The 22,920-nt window shown below is 44.4% G+C and overlaps 1 protein-coding gene across 1 annotated transcript in view; it reads left to right on the forward strand.

The window, feature by feature from the left end:
- The first annotated feature begins 3,295 nt into the window (after positions 1 to 3,295).
- Positions 3,296 to 22,920, forward strand: part of LOC148522929 (uncharacterized) — a 107,847-nt gene continuing 88,222 nt past the window's right edge. Inside the window, exon 1 of the mRNA XM_088473569.1 lies at positions 3,296 to 3,343. The gene's annotated coding sequence lies outside the window, so the exon portion shown is untranslated. The remainder of the gene's footprint in view (positions 3,344 to 22,920) is intronic.

The following is a 22,920-nucleotide window of genomic DNA, read 5'->3' on the forward strand; positions in this document are numbered from 1 at the left end:
ATGGTTACTATTGTTTTATTTGTTATAGCAGTTATGACACTGGAAGAATCTGCCATCAACAACTTGTAAGTCTAAATGTTTTTTGATCAAATTCGAAGGAATGAAGTAATAATGTGCTATTTAATTAAATATTATATCCTTGAAAATTGTGGTCATCATATAGTACTATAGATTATATTACAGTTAGAGATATGTGATTACCCCCATGTTTTGGTTTTGTTTATAATGCATCGTCGTTTTTTGGTTTTGCCAAACCCATACTCACGTGTTTTGTTTTTTTGTTTTGGATATGTTTGAGGTTTTTAATTATAAAAACAGCTAATTACCCCCATGTTTTGGTTTTGTTTATAATGCATCATCGTTTTTTGGTTTTGCCAAACCCATACTCACGTGTTTTGTTTTTTTGTTTTGGATATGTTTGAGGTTTTTAATTATAAAAACAGCTAAAATCACATAATGTGGGCCTGTTTTTGTTCCTACAGTATCAATAACCTCAATAGCATTAATTTCCAGTTATTATCAGTCAATTTTGACCACCCCATGGATCACAATATTGTTTTCACCAATATTAGACAAAGGCTGCAGCAAGCTGACTGGTTAAACTAAGCAACAGAGCAGCGGCACAAATGCACAGCAGTTTAAAAGAATATATGACATCTATGAAACATTGCCACACAGCAGTGGTATACAGGATGGTAGTTTTATAAAATATATGACCCCATAGAAACCAAGAATGTTTTCATTAATCAAGAACTAGATCAGAGGCCTGAGAGCAGTACAGGGAAATTGTCCAAATGTAGTGGAAGGCAGGAAAAGAATTGATTGATTGAATGATCGTTTGATTAATTGATTGATTGATTAAAAAAAATATAAGGCCAAAAAATAATACAATGTTAATAGCCAAAGATTCCTCACAAGGGTTGAAATAGAAGCCAAGAAAATTAATAGCTGCACTGCAGAGCAGCAAACTCCGAATCAGCCCATCCCTTACTAACAAATAATAGAAGTCTGACCTGCTGCCATATACCCCTCCCCCCAATTGGGTAACACATCCTTGAAGTACATTTATGAGGTGCTCCAGAGAGTCTGAGTATGAGGGATAATAGCATGTTTTTTTCTCCTCAATCTAGTCCACAAGCAGAGAGATATTCTGCTTATTTACAAGCTTGCAAGCATTTCTGTTGACTGCTGTGGATAATCTATTAAATTATCTTGTGCATATTACTGAATAATACTAAATAAGTTTTTAACAAATGACAGCCACTTCACACTGCAAGTCACACACTGCTTATAATATTAAAAGACATTAACCAGTGCCCCAAACAATGCATAATGCAAAGAAATGCCCTTGAGCCTTCCCAACCACCCTTATGTTGTATATTAAAAAAGACATGCACAATTTAACAAACCAATCACTTCAGCAACAGGGACTGACACTTTTGTGGCTGAAGTGGTTGATTTTAACAGTGTTGTTAATGATCACAGTGGCAAGATGTCATCATCCTCATCATTGTTAACATCATCTTCACATATTCCAAGCTGGAATCCACCATTACAGAAGTCTCTGTACTTTTATGTAATTTGCAGTAAAGGTCTTCCTCATGGAATTTATAGTTCATTTTAATAAACATCTTTTCAACATTTTGCAGAAATAGCATCCTACACTAATCATTGGCAAGGTGCCCTACTGTGCTGAAAACTCTTTCCAAGTAAACACTGGAGGGTGAGCAGTTTAAGTAAAGCAAAGTGAGTTTGTACAAGGGCTATCAAATTGCCTTTTTTCCTCCCAGTAGTCAAAGGGACTGTCTGACATGTCTATTTGTACACTGTCATTAAAATAATCCTCCACCATTCTATGGATGGTGACTATATTAGATTGTGTTACGATAAAAGTGTCACTAATTTTGGGCAATTATTTTAGACCTGACCAGATGTCAAAATGTGGTGTTAACTCATCTACATCATCAGTGGGTCTCTTAGCTGCAGTTGCCAGAGAAACTGGGGATGTAGAGGTTGTTGTGTCATGTGCCACTTAAGCTAACAACATGCTCACAAGGAGCTCTTTGCATCTGTTATGACCCATGTCAGTTGGAAAGAAATACATGATGTATGATTTAAACCTAGGATCAAACACGATTGACAAAAGGTAGTGGTCCAATTTCAAGATGTTGGCACCCCTTGGATCCTGGCAAAGTGAATAAAGGACTTGATCTACAAGTCCGACATACTTAGCTGAATCACTTCATTCCATCTCCTCCTTCAGTTCTCAAACTGTTTTTCCAAAAGTCTTATTAGGGGAATCACCTGTCTCAAGCTGGCAGTTTCTGAACTCACTTCATAGGTGACTACTTCGAATGGTTTCAGCACATTGCACAACACGGGAAATATATATATATATCACATTGCAAACTGACCTAATTTGTGAGTTGTATTCCCCACTGTCACTTCAAGAAAACCCATAGTAGCAGGAATTTTAGCAGCAATAAGTTAACTGCTAAAACAAAAAATAAGGGAGAGAGGGGCACCCTCATCTTACACCATTAGTGATGGGGAACACATATGACATAAAATCGCTACTAAACACCAAGAGAGAGCACTATAAAGGGCTAATGAAAAAAGGATTCCTGAAAACCAAAGGCAGAGAGGACATCACACTCATACAGCCAGTGTAACCTATCGAAAGCCATCTCAGCATCATGGGATAGCAAAACAATACCTTTAATAACTCTGGTTACTATCTATAATGTGTGGGAACCATTTTATATGTATGCGTTCACATATGTGCGTCTGTGTATTGAAATAGCAAATATGTTTCTATGTGTAAGTATGTGAATATGCATATGAGCATCTGTGTGTATATATATATATATATATATATATGTGCGTCAGTGTATGTGTGTTGTGAATTCGTATTTGTGCGCATTGGATTGCACCGACGCAAAGTAGCATCCTAGTAACACGTCATCAGACTATAGACGACTATATCGTCAGATAATAATTGTAAAGCGATCATATCCAATTATTTGAGTTTGACAACTGGAATGTAATTATCCCACCTTGGTCCTTTATTCTTTTCATACCACACACGTTGTTTCATGAGGAGATCAGAAGAAGCAGGTGACAGACATTACAATTAGAAAATGGGTAAGTACAGTATGTGGGAGAACTGGTAGAACACTACATACCAGGTCACATATTTCAGCAATACAGCTATATATAAATCTTACCCAAAGTAACCTGAGAAGTTAGCACAATTTGGATAATAGAAATCTGCAGATACTGTATTACTTTAGAAGAAGCAGGTGAGATCGGCACACAAGGTACAGGACAGACACAGCAAAATGTGAGTATATTGTGGTTTCTTTATCTATATACTTCTTTAGTATTACTGTGGTTTGTAGCAGATAAGATGAAAACTTTGTAATGAAACAGCTATGTTATAAAAAAAAACCTGTTTTTATGGTACTGTAAAAACTTTATTACTGGTTGTTTCTGTGTTGAAACACATTTCATGTAGACAAATGTATATAGTATAAAGCACAGAAATCAGGATTGCAATGCATATCTCTAGCTGGATATCTATTTTATATGTTTAACAATGTAATATTTATGTTTATGATAAGGGGCCTCATTCAGACCCACTCGCGAGCGGCTGTCCGCTCGCAAGTGGGTCGATGGTATGCACTGCGCATGCGCACGACGGAGGGAGGACTTTCCTTCGCTCGTAGTGTCTGATCAAAGGGGGCGTGCTGTCGATGTTGATGTTGAGTTTCTCAACCGCAGGCTCCTGCTCGCAGTGGCGATGGTCGCGATGGTCAAGACCATCGCGACCATCACCCTGCACGCTCGTATATGCTGTGGGTGGTGACCCACAGCTATACGAGCGTCCAGGAGGACGCTCCATATTTATGGAGGTGGGCCCTGATTCAGAGCGAGCGCTCTGGTCAGAGCGTCCGGCTCTGAATCAGGGCCAAAGTCCCTACATATTTTTAATACTGGTGAATTCCTCAGGTCCACCACACCACCAGTCATATATGGTCATTTCTAACAATACTGTATCTTCCTATTATTTTAATCCCACTTTACTGTTGTAGTTTTCTCTTTTGGTACATATGAACAACAGCACGAGTGCCCTGTCATATTTTGTTTTCCTAGAATGTAATTATCACTGTTTGGTCTTTTATTCTTGCTACTGTATCATACTTGCCGACTATCTGGCTGCCCCTTCCGGGAGGGAGCAGCCAGATCGGCTTGACTAGGGCGCGTGGCCAACAACCGAAGGCGGGGCCGGCCAGACGACAATAGTTTGCGAGCAGGACGGGGGCGGAGCCACACGATCGCGTCATTTTGGCCCCGCCCCCGCTACACACTGCCGATACTATAGGTAGTGTGAAGCAGGGGGCGGGGCCAAAATGACGCAATTTGGTGCCAATCGCGTCACAGGCCCCCCTGCAGCTGGGGATTTTCTTGTAATTGCGGTGGGGTCAGGAGCGGTCGGCAGCTGCCGGGAGACTTGCCTGCCTTCCCGGGAGGTCGGGAGCGTCACCCGATTTTTGGGAGGCTCCCGACCAAATCGGGAGGGTAGGCAAGTATGTACTGTATGTGTGGACCAATGCACAGTACCACTTCTTATGTTCTGTGTGCCAGATATAATCTGTGTCACTGTTGCAATTGGTTGGTAGTCACAAATGGACTTTGCTTGTTGTGTACACTAGAAACTATAGATGTGCAGTTCTGTTTCCTTGGAAACCAAACACACCTGAACCTAGGGGATCTGAGTGAGTCTGAGTCCCAGCTCGGGTCTTCCTGCCAAGTTCAGATTCCAAAACGAAGCAAAACATCATTTTCCCGGTGTTGGATCTCGCATGTTTTGGATTGCATACAAAAGTCCCACCCTTATGATCAGGCAAGGAGTGTGGAGTGAGAGGTTGTATAACACTGTATATTGCTAAACTGTCCAAAAATGCTCTACTGTGTCTAAGGCTGCTGCACTCCAGTTTGTTTTCAGTTATAAAAAATAATCTGGCCAGTACCATTTTACTGAGGCCGCTGCAGCTGCCATATGCATGCACATGGATGGCTTCGGGAGACAGGCAGAGGATGCTCCCCGGCCGGTCTATGCTATAACACAATGGGGGCAGCATTCTCTACTTCCTCCCAGCAGTCAGCCATGTCCATGCTGCCCAGCAGCAAAGCAGCATGTGTGGTTTAGGGTTGCCGTGCGGGCTGTTGGTTGGGGCTAGACTTCACTGATCTGTCTATTCTCTTTAGCTCCACCTCGTATTCTCTGTGCTGCTGGCTGTTGACTACTTTCCAGGCCTCCAGCCAGTGGCGTATCTATAATGTGTGCAGTGTGTGTGGGGCACATGGGCTCCCGGGTCCAGGGGGGCCCCTCACCACACACACTGCACCCATATTTTTTTTCAACTTATCTGTCCAAGGTCCCGCGTCGGGTGTCACCGCTGCTCAGAATACCGGCAAAATGGCCGCTGCGTCCATTTTCCGGTGTTCTGCGCAAGCACAGTAGACTCCGGGCACTAGAGTGTGCCCGGAGTCTACTGCGCATGCACAGAATGCTGGAAAATGGCCACCGTGGCCATTTTTACGGCGTTCTACGCATGCGCAGTAGGCTCCGGGCACACTCAAGTGCCCGGAGTCTACTAATGCTCCAGTGGCTGGCCAGCCGCGTCAATCGGCTGCCAGCCACCAGGGAGAGAGGAGGGGGCCCGCCACGAGGAGTGCCCCTGCCTCCAGCCACCAATGTTCCACCCTCTCTCCTCATCTCAGTGTCTCCTCCTCTTTAAAGGGGTACAAAGGGTTCATCAGGAAGAGAGGCCGAGTGACATAAAGAAGTTGTCAGGGAGAGGGCATTATCTGGCAGAGGAGACCTCACCTAGAAGAGAGGTAAGTACAGGTGGAGTCAGGAAGAGGGTACAATACGTAGTTAGGAAAAGTGGAGGAAACAGGGTGAGGTCATCAGGAAGAAGGAGCAGGATGGGGCAAATGGAGAGAGAAGTCACAAGGGACTCAGAGAAGGGATAAAGAGGGTAGATGAAAAATGGTCAGGATAGGAGAGTGATGTCATCAGGGAGTAGGGACAGATAGAGGGAGAGAGTGATGTAATAATAGAGAGGGTCAGATCAATTACTGTTTGACTTTTAGGAAAGGTCTGATCTGTTTTTATATTGATATTGGGATTTATTTTAAATTAAATTTGATGTTTAATGCAGTGTGATGTTTAATGAGAAAAATGGGGCCAGTATGAGTGTTTTAACACATAAAAATATTGTTAATGATAATTTACTATTTTACCAATATAAGATTTAAATACATTTTTTACTACATTTATTAATTATACTGTTTTTGATTTACCGTGGTCGTTGAAAAATACCAGCGCTCACATTTGTGAGTTGATTGTAGATGGCTTATCGGGGAGGGGCCAGACCTCCCTTTATGAGCAGCAGTAGGGGACTTAAGTGGGCAGTGCGGGGGCGTGCCAGAGTGATCACGTCATTGCGGCCCCCGCTTTATAATGTCAATATTACTGTGATTGTAAAGCAGGAGGCGGAGCTATGATGATGCAAATCAGCACAAATCGCATCATTGCCCTCTGAACCGTCCACTTTCAAGTGCGGGTGCGGGGCGGTCATTCCAGGGGACTTGACTACCTTTGAGGGGTGCTGGGATCGGCAACCAATTTTCGGGAGGCTCCCGGGAGAGTAGGCATGTATGAGTTAGATACAATATTTTTTCATATATTTCATTACACATTAATAGCATGTCCCCATTAAACCATGTCTGCAGTTTCTTTGCCACATCCATTTTCCCATTACCATGATATGCTGGTAGAAAACATGGGGCCACTTGATTTAATTTGCCCCCCTCAGACTAAAATTTGTCAGCCAGTCCCTGTTCAGCATGGATTGCTGTTGCGATCACAGCTGTGATTACACAGACAGTGAAGCTGCAAAAATATGCCAATGTCTTCGACCAATCAGTCAGACACCCACTGTTGCTTTCTCACATCTGTAATACTTTGCAGTCCTGCATTAACATTGGACAACATCGGGCCATCATGAACAATTAAAGCAGCTCTGACCTGTCTCAGAATTTGCAAGTCTTGTTGCATGCAGTGAGTACTCAAGCTGCGTATGCCATCACAGTGGCTAAATTATGCACGCCCATGCAACGGCGTTCGACTGGACAGGCATGGCTGCGTTTCTCTGACCACTCCCCCATCACCACCCCAAAACACTGAGGAGCTCATTCAGAGTCGGTCGTGAGCGCTCGATGTTACCCCACAGCGGATGCGCACGACGGAGCATGCGCAAGACCCGGCTAACGACGGGTGATCCATTGTTAGGGGTCTCGTCGTAGACGGGGCGAGCTGTCAATGTTGAGTGACAGCTCGCCCCATTTTCTGGGAGGGCCGGGGGCATGCCTGGCCAAACGGAGGTGTTCCAGTAGGTGTCAGAGGGGAGCTTCCTGCTCGATCAGAGCAGGAAGCTTCCTGGGGCTTAAGGCTGACGAGACCCTACCTTAGGGTCTCGTTGTAAGCCCCGATGGTCGCGATGGTCTTGACCGTTGCGACCATCACCCTTGTCGGTCGTTAGAGCTGTCATGGAGGCGGGCGTTCAGGATGCAAGCGGCTGCCCTGTTTCAGAACGACCGCTTGCATCCTACAACCGCCTCTGAATGAGGCCTTGACTTCCCGTCTCTCACTCTGCGATGACTTTCTATGCACGCGCGTGATTGCAGTGTGATCGCAATGTCAATGATGCACAATTGCACTGCGGTGCATACACATGCGCAATATGAACCATCGGCCGATCTATGAACGAGGTTCCAATTGTGATTCACACTATATTGTGTACAAGAAATGTGTGTTCAGATGAGATACACAGGGCATAGTATTGTCTGCATCATCTGCACTCCAAAACACTTCTCACAAAGGAAACCTATTCCTCATAGTGAGTAAATACAGTTGCCAGTGTTGATTCTGTAAAAAAAAAAAGAAATTACTGCAAAAAATGTGCATAGTGTGTTTTTCTTCAAGTGTCAGTGACAGTGTGTGCAGTGGCATTCCCCATCATCTACACCCATAAACAATTATCAAGTGTAAAAAAATCATTTCTTGGCTGATGTAAAAAAATTTAACCAATCATGGAAAAGTCGAGGTAAGAGCAGGAGCAGCAACCTAGTACAGGTGCTGCGGCTACTGCCAGTCATAGTACAACAACATGTACTAAAGGTGGAAAGAAGGTTTAAAAAAGGGCATCTGAAATCTAAACAATATTTGACAATGTTAAACATAAAAACTTTGCCTCTACCAAAAAAGGGAAAATTTACTGATAAAAAAACAAAACTAACAAAAAATCTAGTCGCACAAGAATCATTATTTAAATAGAACACATAGAACCCTCATATTATATATATATAGAAAATCAAACAATTCTTTATTGAGGGATGCTACCACTGACACCTATATCATATACACAGAGAAAGAAAAATAGAAGCGAAATGTCATGTGTGGTGCACTATTATTAAAACGTAACTTTTATTAATGTCACAAGTTAATACCCTATTGGGAAAGAGGAACAGCGAAAATTGTTTAAAAATTATTAAGTATGATAAAGAAAGAAAATGTGATTAAAAATAAAACGCGACGTGTGTCCTGACCTACTATGTTGAAATAAAGATTGACTTATTGTTTGTGACTGTGTGTCTAATTACTTCAATAGAACCATTTGCTTAAATATCTAATTCAAATTCATGAGAATAGCACACATAAGTCACACATAATCCATTCAGTATCAAATATTTTCAAAATTCAGTCAAATATTTATTGTGTGTTGAAAGTTGTTTCTGAGGGATATTGGCATATTATATAATCATGTATCCACATAAATATAGGCTCTCTAGTTAATTGTCAGTCCACCAAATAGCGTGGCTCATTGTGTGTCACCACAGTACGAGGTGTTATCATATTATATAATTACTCCTATAGGAAATTCCTATGTGGGGTCATAAATGCCCATGCATCAGATAGCGTAGTTCGTTTGTATATCAACACATTAACATGCACATCTATATTCATATGATTCTGTTCTTCACTATTAAGTTGAAATCAACATCTGGGAGTAATTATCCTTATACACCATTAAATTCAGGGTGTATAGAATTTCTAATCAGACAATATCTGCCAGAATATTATGCGCAAAAAGATCGTTTGTTGGTCACACTATTTGAATGGAATCACCCTTCAATAAGCTTGCTACTAATCTCAAATTGTCCAGGAAGGAGATCTCTCCTATTACAGCCAATGCTTCTGGGAAATATGCAGATACAATATGGCAGTATCAGCGTCCCTCATTAATCATGCATGCAATTGCCCATGAGAATTTTCATGTATTATAGCCCATTCTATTCAGTTGTTAAACCAATCTTTCACCAAGTGCATGTTATAACACACTTAATTCACTGATTATACAACATAATTAACATTAGGTCGGATCACACATGCCGCTGCCAATGCAGCATTTCGCTAACCAGCTTTATCAAGGCAAAGCGTTGGCAGCGACATGTGTTTCATACCCTACAATGCCTATTGCGGATGCTGGTGCCAAACACAGTCAGGCATCTTCTGTAACCATACATGCAACACCTTCTCGTTCTGATGTGTCACCTTTAAAACAGGCAAATCAGTGCACAATAAGAACATTAGGGCTGAAGAATAAACTGTGTGATCACAAATTTCACAGATTCCTAAGGAGAGTCTAAGGGTGACCACGAGTGCTATGCATGAGTCTGACAATGTAATCATATAGAATCCTACTTCCACCATGTCTGCACCCTCTACAAATGTATTACTAGTAGTAAAAGTAATTATATAGAATGATGATATAGAAATAGAGGTCACTACTGTGGAAGTGCAACAGGATGAGGGGAATATTTGTGTATCTGATGATGATAAGGATGTTGATGTGTTGGACTATAAGTTTATAAAATTTAGGCGGAAGATGTTTACATCACCCACTATTGGCAGCAGTTATTCTTATTGATAAAAAAGGACATTGTCATGCTGGGATATGGTCAGTATCCTGACACAGGGGATGCCAGTGCTTAGAATACCGGCACCAGAATCCAGATACCGATCAGAATCTCAGCACTGGTATCCTGACCGCTGGCATCCTGAAGGTAAGTATTGTTTTTACGGGGAAGGTTAAGGGGAAAGTTAGGGGTTAGGGTTAGGCACTAAAGAGGAGGGTTAGGTTTAGGGTGCAGGGAGGTAGAGGTTAAGTTTAGGAACTGGGGGGGAGGTTAGGTTAATGCACTGAAGAAGGTAGGGTTAGGGTTAAGGTAGGAGATATGGAGGGTTAGGATACCTACTGACAGGTGTCGGTATCTTAAACCTTTTGGGATTCGAGCATCAGGATTTCGACCACAGGGATCCTGAGTGCCGGCATCCCATACCCAACCCGTCAAGTCTGGGCATAAGACCAAAAAAGCCACCTTTTTGTGTGGAATTATTTTTACCCAAATCCTGACAACATTTGATAAACCCTCTGTACCATTTGTGAGTCTAAAGTAAATACAGGTAGGGACATTAACCATCTAGGAACCTCCACCCTGTAATGTCATTTGCATAGAGTTCATGCAAATTATTTGGGAAAATCTCAAAAATCCCGTAAAATAATAAGCAGTCCAGCATCAGCTAGGAGCAGAATGGAAAGATCCCAGCACATGCAAACTCCAATGCCAACACCTACATTATCAATCTTCTCTTAATAATTAGTGGAAATAATAGGCTTAAAAATGGAGGTAATCCTCCTGCATTCAATTTGCGAAGGCTAACTGACTTCTCCCCATCCAGGATTTTTAAGAATAATCCTTGTGCACAAGAACTGTTGCTGATGCTGGGGGTGAATATTCATCACAGAAGGGGACCAAAAAAACTAATAGCTTTAACTATACTGTTGCAGTAGGAAACAAATATGGAAACAGCCATCCAGTTTTAAAATAGATTACTGAAGCCATGACAGCTGTGCTAGCATTAGATCTGCATCCATTATCCACCATCAATGCATCTGGTTTTAGACAGTTAATTGAGGTCCTATATCCCTGCTACCAAATTCCATCTCAATTACGTTTTAACAGAACAGCAACTCCTTACCTGTAACGGGACTGTAAAAACCTTATTCTTGGCCTAGAAAAGGCAATCATTCTGAGTAAACACTAAACTACAGATATGTGGACAAGCAGAAATGGTCAAACTCAAAAGTACATGACTGTACCAGTCCACTGAGTGCATGTATCACCTTCAGCAGCAGCAGTATCTATCACACACTACCATCTCATTCACAGACAGGCTACTCTCTGTATCACTGGCTTTACTAAGAGGCATACTGGTGTCAACCTGTTGAAGAACTCAGGGATGTGATAGCAAAATGGCTTACACTGCTTAGACTTTCCTCAAAATTTGTCAAGACATACCATGTTTTAGTACACAATAAACTTGTTTTTTTTTATTAAATAAAATGCTGTCTGTGGCCCATAAACTTCTGGGCATTTTCAGGGCTCCAGCAACCAATGATTGCAGCAGCTGCAACAGTTCAATTTGCCATTTCACCAACTGAAGCAAGAGATAGTAACCAGATGGAATTCCGCCCTTTATATGCTTTAGCGACTGGAGCAACAGGAAATAGCCATCCAAACCTACACAACAAGACATGACAGAGGGAGAGGAGGGGGAATGTTCCTCATTTCAGCACAGTGGAGAATACTCTCCGTTTTATGCAAGATATTAAAATCATTTGAAATAGTAATTAATGAAGTAAGTTCAGACAGTGCCAAACTGAGTCAGGTGATTTCCTTAATTAAACTACTGGAAAAGTAACTAGAGAAACTAAAGGAGGAGCTGAAACAAAGCAACAAGTATGTTGGACTTGTAGATCAAGTTCTATATTCCCTTCAGCTGGAACATAGGGTTTGCAATATCTTGTATTTGGATCAATATATTTTGGCAACCTGTCTTGGTCCAAGGTTTAAGTCTTTCCAACTGACACAAATCTAAAGAGATACAAAGAGCTCCTTGTGAGCAAGTTTTCAGCTCAAGTGGTGCATAACATGACAAGATCTCTTGCTCAGTTTCTCCTGCAAATGCTACTGCCAGCAAAATCTGACCCTTTCCAAGTGACCCACTGGCAATGAAGATGAGTCAACTCAGCACTCCAGAGTGAACACCATTATGACATCTGGTCAGGCTTAAATGAATTGTCCACAATTATTGACACCTCTACCATGACTCAGTCTGATACAGTAAGCATCAATAAATTAATGGAAGATTATATTAATGATAATGTACAAATTGTCATGTCACACAGACCTTTTTAATGTTGGGAGGAAAAAAAAGGGAATTTGGAGCCCTTTGAAAAAATTAACTTTGCTTTATTTAAGCTACCCACCCTTAAGTGTGTACTCTGAAAAAGTGTTTAGCACAGCCGGGAACCTTGTGAATAATCGGCATAGGAGGCTACTTCCTCAAAATGTGCAAAGAAATCAAGGTCATAAAATGAACTACAGATGCGTCCACTTACATCGTTGCTGATCACATTACAAATGTGTAGGTGCATAGCGCCATGTGGCTGCATATGCTGCAGTACACTATGGTGAGCACTGCGATCACACCATGCAATCCTATGGGGTTGTGGGTGTGTGCAACCATTTGCGGGCATGTGATTTACCGCACAAGCAGCAAAGATGTAACTAGGCATATCTGTATAACTTCTATGAGGAATCCCTTTGCTGCCAATTACAACAAAGTAGGGGTGAGCAGGTTCAGATTTTCTGAAATCCGAACCCCCCCGAGCCCCCCCGATCCGAGGCCGATCCGAGTCAGGCTCGACTTTTCCCGCCTGACTCGGATCTGAAATCGAGGCAAAACGTCATCATCCCGCCTTCCGGGTGTCGCGGGTTTTGGATCCTATATAAGGTACCCGCATCGGCGCCATTTTCTCACTCGGCTGTGGACAGTGAAGAGGGAGGGTGGGAGTTAGGGCTGGCTAGGCTGTGTAGTGTAGTGTAGTGCAGTGTTGTGCTGTGCTGTGCTGCTGTTGTCCATAGGGGCTGTGTCCAGTACTTCAAAGTCCATAGGGGCTGGCTGGACTGTGTTGTGCAGTCAGTTGTCCATAGGGGCTGTGTCCACTCCAAAGTCCTGTGCAGTGTCCCAGTCCTAAAGGGGTGCTGTAGTGTTGTCCAGGGGGTGCTCTGTCCATCAGGGGTGCTCCCCCAAGTGCAAAAAAATATTTTTTTTCTGTGTTTGTGAATTGTGTGCACTGTGGTTGCACGTGCATCAACAAAGGAGTAGCGCCAAGCGTGCGCCTGTGTCCCATAGGTAAAAGGCAGGCTGGCTTGACCGTTAAAGGGTGCTGTAACCCCCAAAGTACACTCCAAACAAAATAAAAAAATATTTTCTGTGTTTGTGAATTGTGTGCGCAGTAGCCGCATGTGCATCAACAAAGTAGTGCCAAGCGTGCGCCTGTGTCATAAGTAAAGGGCGGGCTGGCTTGACCGTTAAAGGGTGCTGTAACCCCCAAAGTACACTCCAAACAAAATAAAAAAATATTTTCTGTGTTTGTGAATTGTGTGCGCAGTAGCCGCACGTGCATCAACAAAGTAGTGCCAAGCGTGCGCCTGTGTCCCATAAATAAAGGGCCGGCTGGATTGACCGCTAAAGGGTGCTGTAACCCCCAAAGGGCACTCCAAACAAAATAAAAAAATATTTTCTGTGCTTGTGAATTGTGTGGGCTGTAGCTGCACGTGCATCAACAAAGGAGCAGCGCCAAGCGTGCGCCTGTGTCCCATAAGTAAAGGGCTGGCTGGCTCATTTCTTAAAGGGTGGTGTAACCCACAAAGTGCACTAGTCTCCAACAAAAATAAAAAAATATTTTCTGTGTTTGTGTGTGCCTTAGCCGCACGTATATATCAGTATAACATAAATGGAGGACCAAACTTTCTCCGATAAAAATAAAATAGGGAAATATCAAGAACCACTTCCTCCTAGTGCTGAAGCTGCTGCCACTAGTCATGACATAGACGATCACATGCCATCAACGTCGTCTGCCAAGGCCGATGCCCAATGTCATAGTGGAGGGCACATACAATCCCAAATGACAAAGTTCAGGAAAATGACCTAGAAAAAAACATTTAAATCATCTGAAGAGAAACATAAACTTGCCAATATGCCATTTACGACACGGAGTGGCAAGGAACAGCTAAGGTCTTTCCCTATGTTCATGACTAGTGGTTCAGCTTCACATGACGATGGAAGCCCTCCTCCCACTAAAAAAATCAAACGAGTTAAGCTGGCAAAAGCAAAGCGAAGAACTGTGCGTTCTAAGAAGATATCACAAATCCCCAAGGAGAGTCCAAGTGTGGTGGCGGTTGCGATGTCTGACCTTCCCAACACTGGACGGGAAGAGGTGGCTCTTTCCACCATTTGCACGCCCCCTGCAAGTGCTGAAAGGAGCACCCACAGTCCACTTGCTGATATGCAAATTGAAGATGTCACTGTTGAAGTACAACAGGATGAGGATACTGGTGTAGCTGGCGCTGAGGAGGAAGTTGGCGAGGAGGATTCTGATGGTGATGTGGTTTGTTTAAATCAGGCTCCGGGGGAGACAGTTGTTGTCCGTGGGATGAAAAAGCCCATCACGGTCATGCCTGGGCAGAAGACCAAACATTCCACCTCTTTGGTCTGGCAATATTTCCATCCAAATCCGGACAACAACTGTCTTGCCATATGTACCATATGTAAAGGTGAAATAAGTAGGGGCAGGGACCTGCAGCGCGTTCATAAAAAGTTACTGTCAAGTTCAGAAACTTTGGGTAAGACCGTAAGCAGTCCAGGGACATCTAAATCCCTTTTTCCTGTTTTTTCCAAGGAATCGGTGGATGAGGAGGATGAGGACGACATCTTGCCTACGTAGAGCCAGTTTGTGCAGGGACACATTAATTGCCAGCTTGTTTTGTGGGGGCCCAAACAAACCAATTATTTCAGCCACAGTCGTGTGGCAGACCCTGGCGCTGAAATGATTGGTTTGTTAAAGTGTGCATGTCCTATGTATACAACCATATGGGTGGGTGGGAGGGCCCAAGGACAATTCCATCTTGCACATCTTTTTTTTCTTTGCATTATGTACTGTTTGGGGCCTAGTTTTTCAAACTGCCATCCTGTCTGCCACTGCAGTGTCACTCCTAGATGGGCCACGTGTTTGTGCCGCCCACTTGTGTCGCTTAGCATAGTCATCCAGCTACCTCGGTGCAACCATTTTGGCCATAAAAACAATATTGAGAGGTGTGAGGTGTTCAGAATAGACTGGAAATGAGTGGAAATGAAGGTTATTGAGGTTAATAATAGCATAGGAGCAGAAAAGCCCACAAATTCTGTGATTTTTAGCTGTTTTTATTAAGGGTGTGCACCGGCCACTTTTCGTGTTTTGTGTTTTGGTTTTGGATCTGGATCTTTTTTCGTGTTTTGGATCTGGATTGGTTTTGCCAAAACCACCCTTCCGTGTTTTGGGTTCTGGGTTTTGTGTTTTGGATCTGTATTTTTTTGAAAAAAAGCATAAAAACAGCTAAAATCACAGAATTTGTAGGTTTTTCTGCTCCTTTGCTATTATTAACCTCAATAACCTTAATTTCCACTCATTTCCAGTCTATTCTGAACACCTCATACCTCACAATAGTGTTTTTATGTCAAAAAGGTTGCACCGAGGTAGCTGGATGACTATGCTAAGCGACACGAGTGGGCGGCACAAACACGTGACCCATCTAGGAGTGACACTGCAGTGGCAGACAGGATGGCAGTTAGAAAAACTAGGCCCCAAACTGTACATAATGCAAAGAAAAAAAAGAGGTGCAAGATGGAATTGTCCTTGGGCCCTCCCACCCACCCTTATGTTGTATAAACAGGACATGCACACTTTAACAAATCAATCATTTCAGCGCCAGGGTCTGCCACACAACTGTGGCTGAAATGATTGGTTCGTTTGGGCCCCCACAAAACAAGCTGGCAATTAATGTGTCCCTGCGCAAACTGGCTCTACGGAGGCAAGATGTCATCCTCATCCTCCTCATCCACCGATTCCTCACCCTCTTCAGTGTGTACATCCTCATCCTCACAAAGTATTAACTCATCCCCACTTGAATCCACCACCACAGGTCCCTCTGTACCTTCTGGAGGCTGGTCTCCCTGGAAGAGCTGATAATTCATTTTGATGAACATCATCTTCTCCACATTCTGTGGAAGCAACCTCCTACGCCTTTCGCTGACAAGTTTCCCGGCTGCACTAAACACTCTTTCGGAGTACACACTGGAGGGGGGGCAACTCAGGTAAAATAGAGCCAGTTTGTACAGGGGCCTCCAAATTGCCTCTTTTTCCTGCCAGTACAGGTATGGACTGTCTGACATGCCTACTTGGATGCTGTCACCGATGTAATCCTCCACCATTCTGTCAATGGTGACAGTATCATATGCAGTGACAGTAGACATGTCAGAAATTGTTGCCAGGTCCTTCAGTCCGGACCAGATGTCCAAACTTGGTCCTGCCTGCCCTGCATCACCGCCAGCGGGTTGCTTAGGATACCTAAGTTTTTTCCTGGCAGCCCCAGTTGCGGGAGAAAATGAAGAAGGAGCCGTTGACGTGTCACGTTCCGCTTCAGCTGACAGTGTGTTCACCAGCAGGTCTTTGCACCTCTGCAGGCTTGTGTCGGCCGGAAAGAGAGACACCACATAGGCTTTAAACCTAGGATCGAGCACGGTGGCCAAAATGTAGTGGTCTGATTTCAACAGATTGACCACCCTGGATTCCTGGCAAAGTGAATGAAGGGCTTCATCCACAAGTCCCACATCCCGAGCGGAATCGCTCCGTCTTAGCTCCTCCTTCACTTTCTCCAGGTGATTCTGCAAAAGCCTGATGAGGGGAATGACCTGACTCAAGCTGGCAGTGTCTGAACTGACTTCACGTGTGGCAAGTTCGAAGGGCTGGAGAACCTTGCACAACACGGAAATCATTCTCCACTGCGCTTGAGTCAGGTGCATACCCCCTCCTTTGCCTATGTCATAGGTGGATGTATAGGCTTGTATGGCCTTTTGCTGCTCCTCCATCCTCTGAAGCATATAGAGGGTTGAGTTCCACCGCGTCACAACCTCTTGCTTCAGGTGATGGCGGGGCAGGTTCAAGAGTGTTTGCTGGTGCTCCAGTCTTCGGCACACAGTCGCTGAATGGCGAAAGTGGGCAGAAATTTTTCGGGCCACCCAAAGCGTCTCCTGCACGCCCCTGTCGCTTTTCAGAAAATTCTGCACCACCAAGTTTATTGTGTGAGCAAAACATGGGATGTGCTGGAATTTGCCCAGATGTAATGCCCACACAATATTGGTGGCGTTGTCAGATATCACAAATCCCCAGGAGAGTCTAAGTGGGGTAAGCCACTGGGCGATGATTTCCCTCAGTTTCTCTAAGAGGTTGTCGGCGGTGTGCCTTTTACTGAAACTGGTGATACACAGCGTAGCCTGCCTTGTAACGAGCTGGCGTTTCTGAGATGCTGCTACTGGTGACGCTGCTGCTGTTGCTGCGTAAGGTGATACATCTACCCAGTGGGCTGTCACAGTCATATAGTCCTTAGTCTGCCCTGTTCCTCTTGTCCATATGTCCGTGGTTAAGTGGACATTGTGTACAACGGCATTTTTCAGGACACTGAGGACACTTTTTCTGACGTTTCTGTACAGTCTCGGTATCGCCTGCCTAGTGAAGTGGAATCTAGATGGGATTTGGAACCGGGGACACACTACCTCCATCAATTGTCTAAATCCCACTGCACTAATGGCGGATACCGGACGCACGTCTAACACCAACATAGCAGTCAAGGCCTCAGTTATACGTTTTGCTTCAGGATGACTGCTGTCGTACTTCATCCTCCTCGCTAAGGACTGTTGGAGGGTCAATTGTTTAGTAAAAGTAGTGGTGTTCCTACTTCCTCTCTGGGATGATGAACAACTCCCAGCAGCAGCAACAGCAGCAGCGGCAGCAGTAGGCGTAGCAATGCAGGATCCTCCGGAGGAATCCCGGATAGGAGAGTCAGTCATGCCAGTGACATGGCCTGCAGGACTACTTCCGATCCTGACTAAGGAGGAAATTGACGAGGAGGGAGTTGACGGTGTGGTTTGCAGGCGCTTGGATACAACAGGACAACGGGATTTAGGTGTCCCTGGACTGCTTACGGTCTTAGCCAAAGTTTCTGAACTTGACAGTAACTTTTTATGAACGCGCTGCAGGTGCCGTATAAGGGAGGATGTTCCTAGGTGGTTGACGTCCCTACCCCTACTTATTTCACCTTTACATATGGTACATATGGCAAGACAGTTGTTGTCCGGATTTGGATAGAAATATTGCCAGACCAAAGAGGTGGAATGTTTGGTCTTCTGCCCAGGCATGACCGTGATGGGCTTTTTCATCCCACGGACAACAACTGTCTCCCCCGGAGCCTGATTTAAACAAACCACATCACCATCAGAATCCTCCTCGCCAACTTCCTCCTCAGCGCCAGCTACACCAGTATCCTCATCCTGTTGTACTTCAACAGTGACATCTTCAATTTGCATATCAGCAAGTGGACTGTGGGTGCTCCTTTCAGCACTTGCAGGGGGCGTGCAAATGGTGGAAAGAGCCACCTCTTCCCGTCCAGTGCTGGGAAGATCAGGCATCGCAACCACCACCACACTTGGACTCTCCTTGGGGATTTGTGATATCTTCTTAGAAAGCACAGTTCTTCGCTGTGCTTTTGCCAGCTTAACTCTTTTGATTTTTTTAGTGGGAGGAGGGCTTCCATCGTCATGTGAAGCTGAACCACTAGTCATGAACATACTAGGGATCGACCTTAGCCGTTCCTTGCCACTCCGTGTCGTAAATGGCATATTGGCAAGTTTACGTTTCTCTTCAGCTGATTTAAATGTCTTTTTCAAGGTCATTTTCCTGAACTTTGCCATTTGGGATTGTATGTGCCCTCTACTATGACATTGGGCATCGGCCTTGGCAGACGACGTTGATGGCATGTTATCGTCTATGTCATGACTAGTGGCAGCAGCTTCAGCACTAGGAGGAAGTGGTTCTTGATCTTTCTCTATTTTATTTTTATCGGAGAAAGTTTGGTCCTCCATTTATGTTATATCGATTTGATATATATACGTGCGGCTAAACACAGAAAATAATTTTTTTTTTGGTTTGGACTGGAGTGTACTTTGGGGGTTACAGCACCCTTTAATGGTCAAGCCAGCCAGCCCTTTACTTATGACACAGGCGCACGCTTGGCACTACTTTGTTGATGCACGTGCGGCTACTGCGCACACAATTCACAAACACAGAAAATAATTTTTTTTTTGGTTTGGACTGGAGTGTACTTTCGGGGGTTACAGCACCCTTAACGGTCAAGCCAGCCGGCCCTTTACTTATGACACAGGCGCACGCTTGGCACTACTTTGTTGATGCACGTGTGGCTACTGCGCACACAATTCACAAACACAGAAAATAATTTTTTTTTGGTTTGGAGTGGAGTGTACTTTCGGGGGTTACAGCACCCTTTAACGGTCAAGCCACCTGGCCCTTTACTTATGACACAGGCGCACGCTTGGCACTACTTTGTTGATGCACGTGCGGCTACTGCGCACACAATTCACAAACACAGAAAATATTTTTTTTTTTGGTTTGGACTGGAGTGTACTTTGGGGGTTACAGCACCCTTTAACGGTCAAGCCAGCCGGCCCTTTACTTATGACACAGGCGCACGCTTGGCACTACTTTGTTGATGCACGTGCGGCTACTGCGCACACAATTCACAAACACAGAAAATATATTATTTTTTTTAGCACTTGGGGGGAGCACCCCTGATGGACAGAGCACCCCCTGGACAACACTACAGCACCCCTTTAGGACTGGGACACTGCACAGGACTTTGGAGTGGACACAGCCCCTATGGAGAACTGACTGCACAACACAGTCCAGCCAGCCCCTATGGACTTTGAAGTAGTGGACACAGCCCCTATTAACAACAGCAGCACAGCACAACACAGCCAGCCCCTATGGACTTTGAAGTAGTGGACAACAGCAGCACTACACTACACAGCCCTAACTCCCACCCTCCCTCTTCACTGTCCACAGCCGAGTGAGAAAATGGCGCCGATGCGGGTACCTTATATAGGATCCAAAACCCGCGAGACTCGGAAGGCGGGATGATGACGTTTTGCCTCGATTTCAGATCCGAGTCAGGCGGGAAAAGTCGAGCCTGACTCGGATCGGACTCGGATCGGGGGGGCTCGGGGGGGTTCGGATTTCAGAAATCCGAGCCCGCTCACCCCTAGTTTTTATGCTTTTTTTTAAAAACAAAATACAGATCCAAAACACAAAACCCAGAACCCAAAACACGGAAGGGTGGTTTTGGCAAAACCAATCCAGATCCAAAACACGAAGAAAGATCCAGATCCAAAACCAAAACACAAAACACGAAAAGTGGCCGGTGCACACCCCTACAACAAAGTATAAATAACTTCTGTAATGGTGGATTCCAGTGGGGATGAGCTAATGAGCTAATATTGATATTAGCATAAACAGAGAAACAAAAAGACTGGGCGCTAATCAATGAATAGAATATTATAAATAATAGCTGCAAATTCACCCAATGGGCTTGTGTCTAATATAGACATAACACAAGAAGACAATGGTTATGCGCTAATAAACAAATAAATAATATACTATGTAGTTCCTGAAATGGCAGAAAAAATTCACCACCTATATAATATTAATAATCTTTATACAAATGGAATATGTCAGTACATATAATCACATTTACACTTAAAATTATCATATTTATCAAAGAAAAAGTCCCCACATTGGAGCGAAACTGGGCAGAGATTTACCTGCCAGTGATTATATATTACAGTAGCTTTGCTGCCACGCTACTGAAACTGGGATCTTGTGCTGTGGAAGCCTAATAGACTGAGGGGCATATTCAATTAGCGTCAAAAAGCCGAGTTTCGCGGAAAAAGTATTGCCTATTGCGACTTTTCGCCAGTCTGAAAGTTTCCTCCTTATTCAGGGCCTGATTCAGAGCCGGACGCTCTGACCAGAGCGCTCGCTCTGAATCAGGGCCCTCCTACCTGAAAATGGAGCGGCCTCTTGGACGCTCGCATAGCTGTGGGTTACCACCCACAGCTATAGCGAGCGTCCATGATGATGGTCGCGATGGTCAAGACCATCGCGACCATCAGGCTTGCGACGAGACCGTGCGGTAGGGTCTCGCTGCCACAAGCCCAGGAGTGATTTTGGCTCTATCAGTAATGATGTCAGTGGGGCCAGACTCAGACGGTAGGCATTCCCATGGGAACGCCTCCGTCTGGCAGCCACGCCCCGGCACGCCCACCAAAGGGGGCGTGCTGTCAGTCACCATCGACAGCATGCCCCCTTTGGTGCGAGACCCATAACGACGGCTTTGCCGTCGTTATTTGGGTCTCGCGCATGCGCACGACGGAGCTCCCTCCGTCGTGTGCATGCGCATTAGGGCACCATCGACCCGCTTGCGAGCATCCTACGCTCGCGAGCGGGTCTGAATCAGGCCCTCAATTCCAAAGAGTTTTTCATGTACATGAAATCTAAATGCAATTTAATAGGTGAAAAAGATTCGCCTCTGAATAGGTGTAAAAAAAAAATGCAGAATTGCGGTTTTGGGGTGCAAAGGTGGGGACACCACCCTACACCCTTTCGACAGACCCCCAGAGGTTAACTGCATCAAAAAAATCCCCCAAGAAATGAAGAACACCCCAAAAAATTACTTTGAAGAGGGGGCAAAGAGTACAAAGTTCTGGTACAAACTTAAAAACTAGCGATATAAGCTTTTGGGGGAGGTGTTTTTTTGATTGCAGGTACTTGCTGAAGGTGCGTATTTTAAGTTTTTTAAAACTTCACTTTGGCGATTTTTAACCATGCTTGCACCCATTTTCATGTACCCCAAATTTGCTTGTACTACTTATTTTCACCAAAAAACTTGCAAAATACTACTCTTCACCACTTATAGAAACGCTAATTAGCAGGTATTGAGAGCATTTAAGTACCACAAATACCTTTAGCAGGTCTATTCGGGGGTATCTATAGTGATCCCCAATGTCAGTGCATCTTTTCGGGGGTGTCAGGCTGATTTCCCCAAAACTGACAGTACTTTTCACCTGTTTGCGTTTCGCCGTATTCCGTTTTCGCGTCCTTTAGAATTGAATTGGTCGATAAGCGGTGCCGCGTGCAAAACCTTTCCGCAGGTAATACCAGAGATGACGGCGAAAAGTCCGGCATGCGAAAAGCTGCTGTCATTTCACAGTTAATTGAATATGCCCCTGAGTCTCAAGCAGGGAGCTGGATGCTCCATCAACACATATACTGTATACAAGTGACTGTGACTCTGAACAGCTCCCTTTGCTTGGGATTGTGCATTGGAAACTCCGTTGGTTATCAGCTGCACATGTAAAACACCGACCAGACCCCTACTACTTACCAGGAGTGTCCACCATGAACGTGCTTCATAGGAGGTGTGTCCTTCCAAACTCAATGAATTGTTCATGGGACTTTGCAACTAGGTATCGATGTAGTGAGAGACTGGTATGAGTGTGCACACTTAGGGCCTGATTCAGAGATGGACACTATTGCAATTTGCAGGCAGACTGCGATATTATTTGCCATTGAGAATGCATCGCAGTGCACGTGCATGAAGGCAGATGTGCGATCCCGCAGTGATCAACGTGTGAGCTTGCAGACCATGGAGGCCCATGGCAGATTGATTGACAGGAAGTGACCTTTTGGGGTTGTTGACAGGGGTCGTTAAGGA

Source organism: Taudactylus pleione, unplaced genomic scaffold, assembly GCF_031769625.1.
Source record: "Taudactylus pleione unplaced genomic scaffold, aTauple2 ptg000136l, whole genome shotgun sequence".
In the NCBI taxonomy this organism is placed as follows: domain Eukaryota; kingdom Metazoa; phylum Chordata; class Amphibia; order Anura; family Myobatrachidae; genus Taudactylus; species Taudactylus pleione.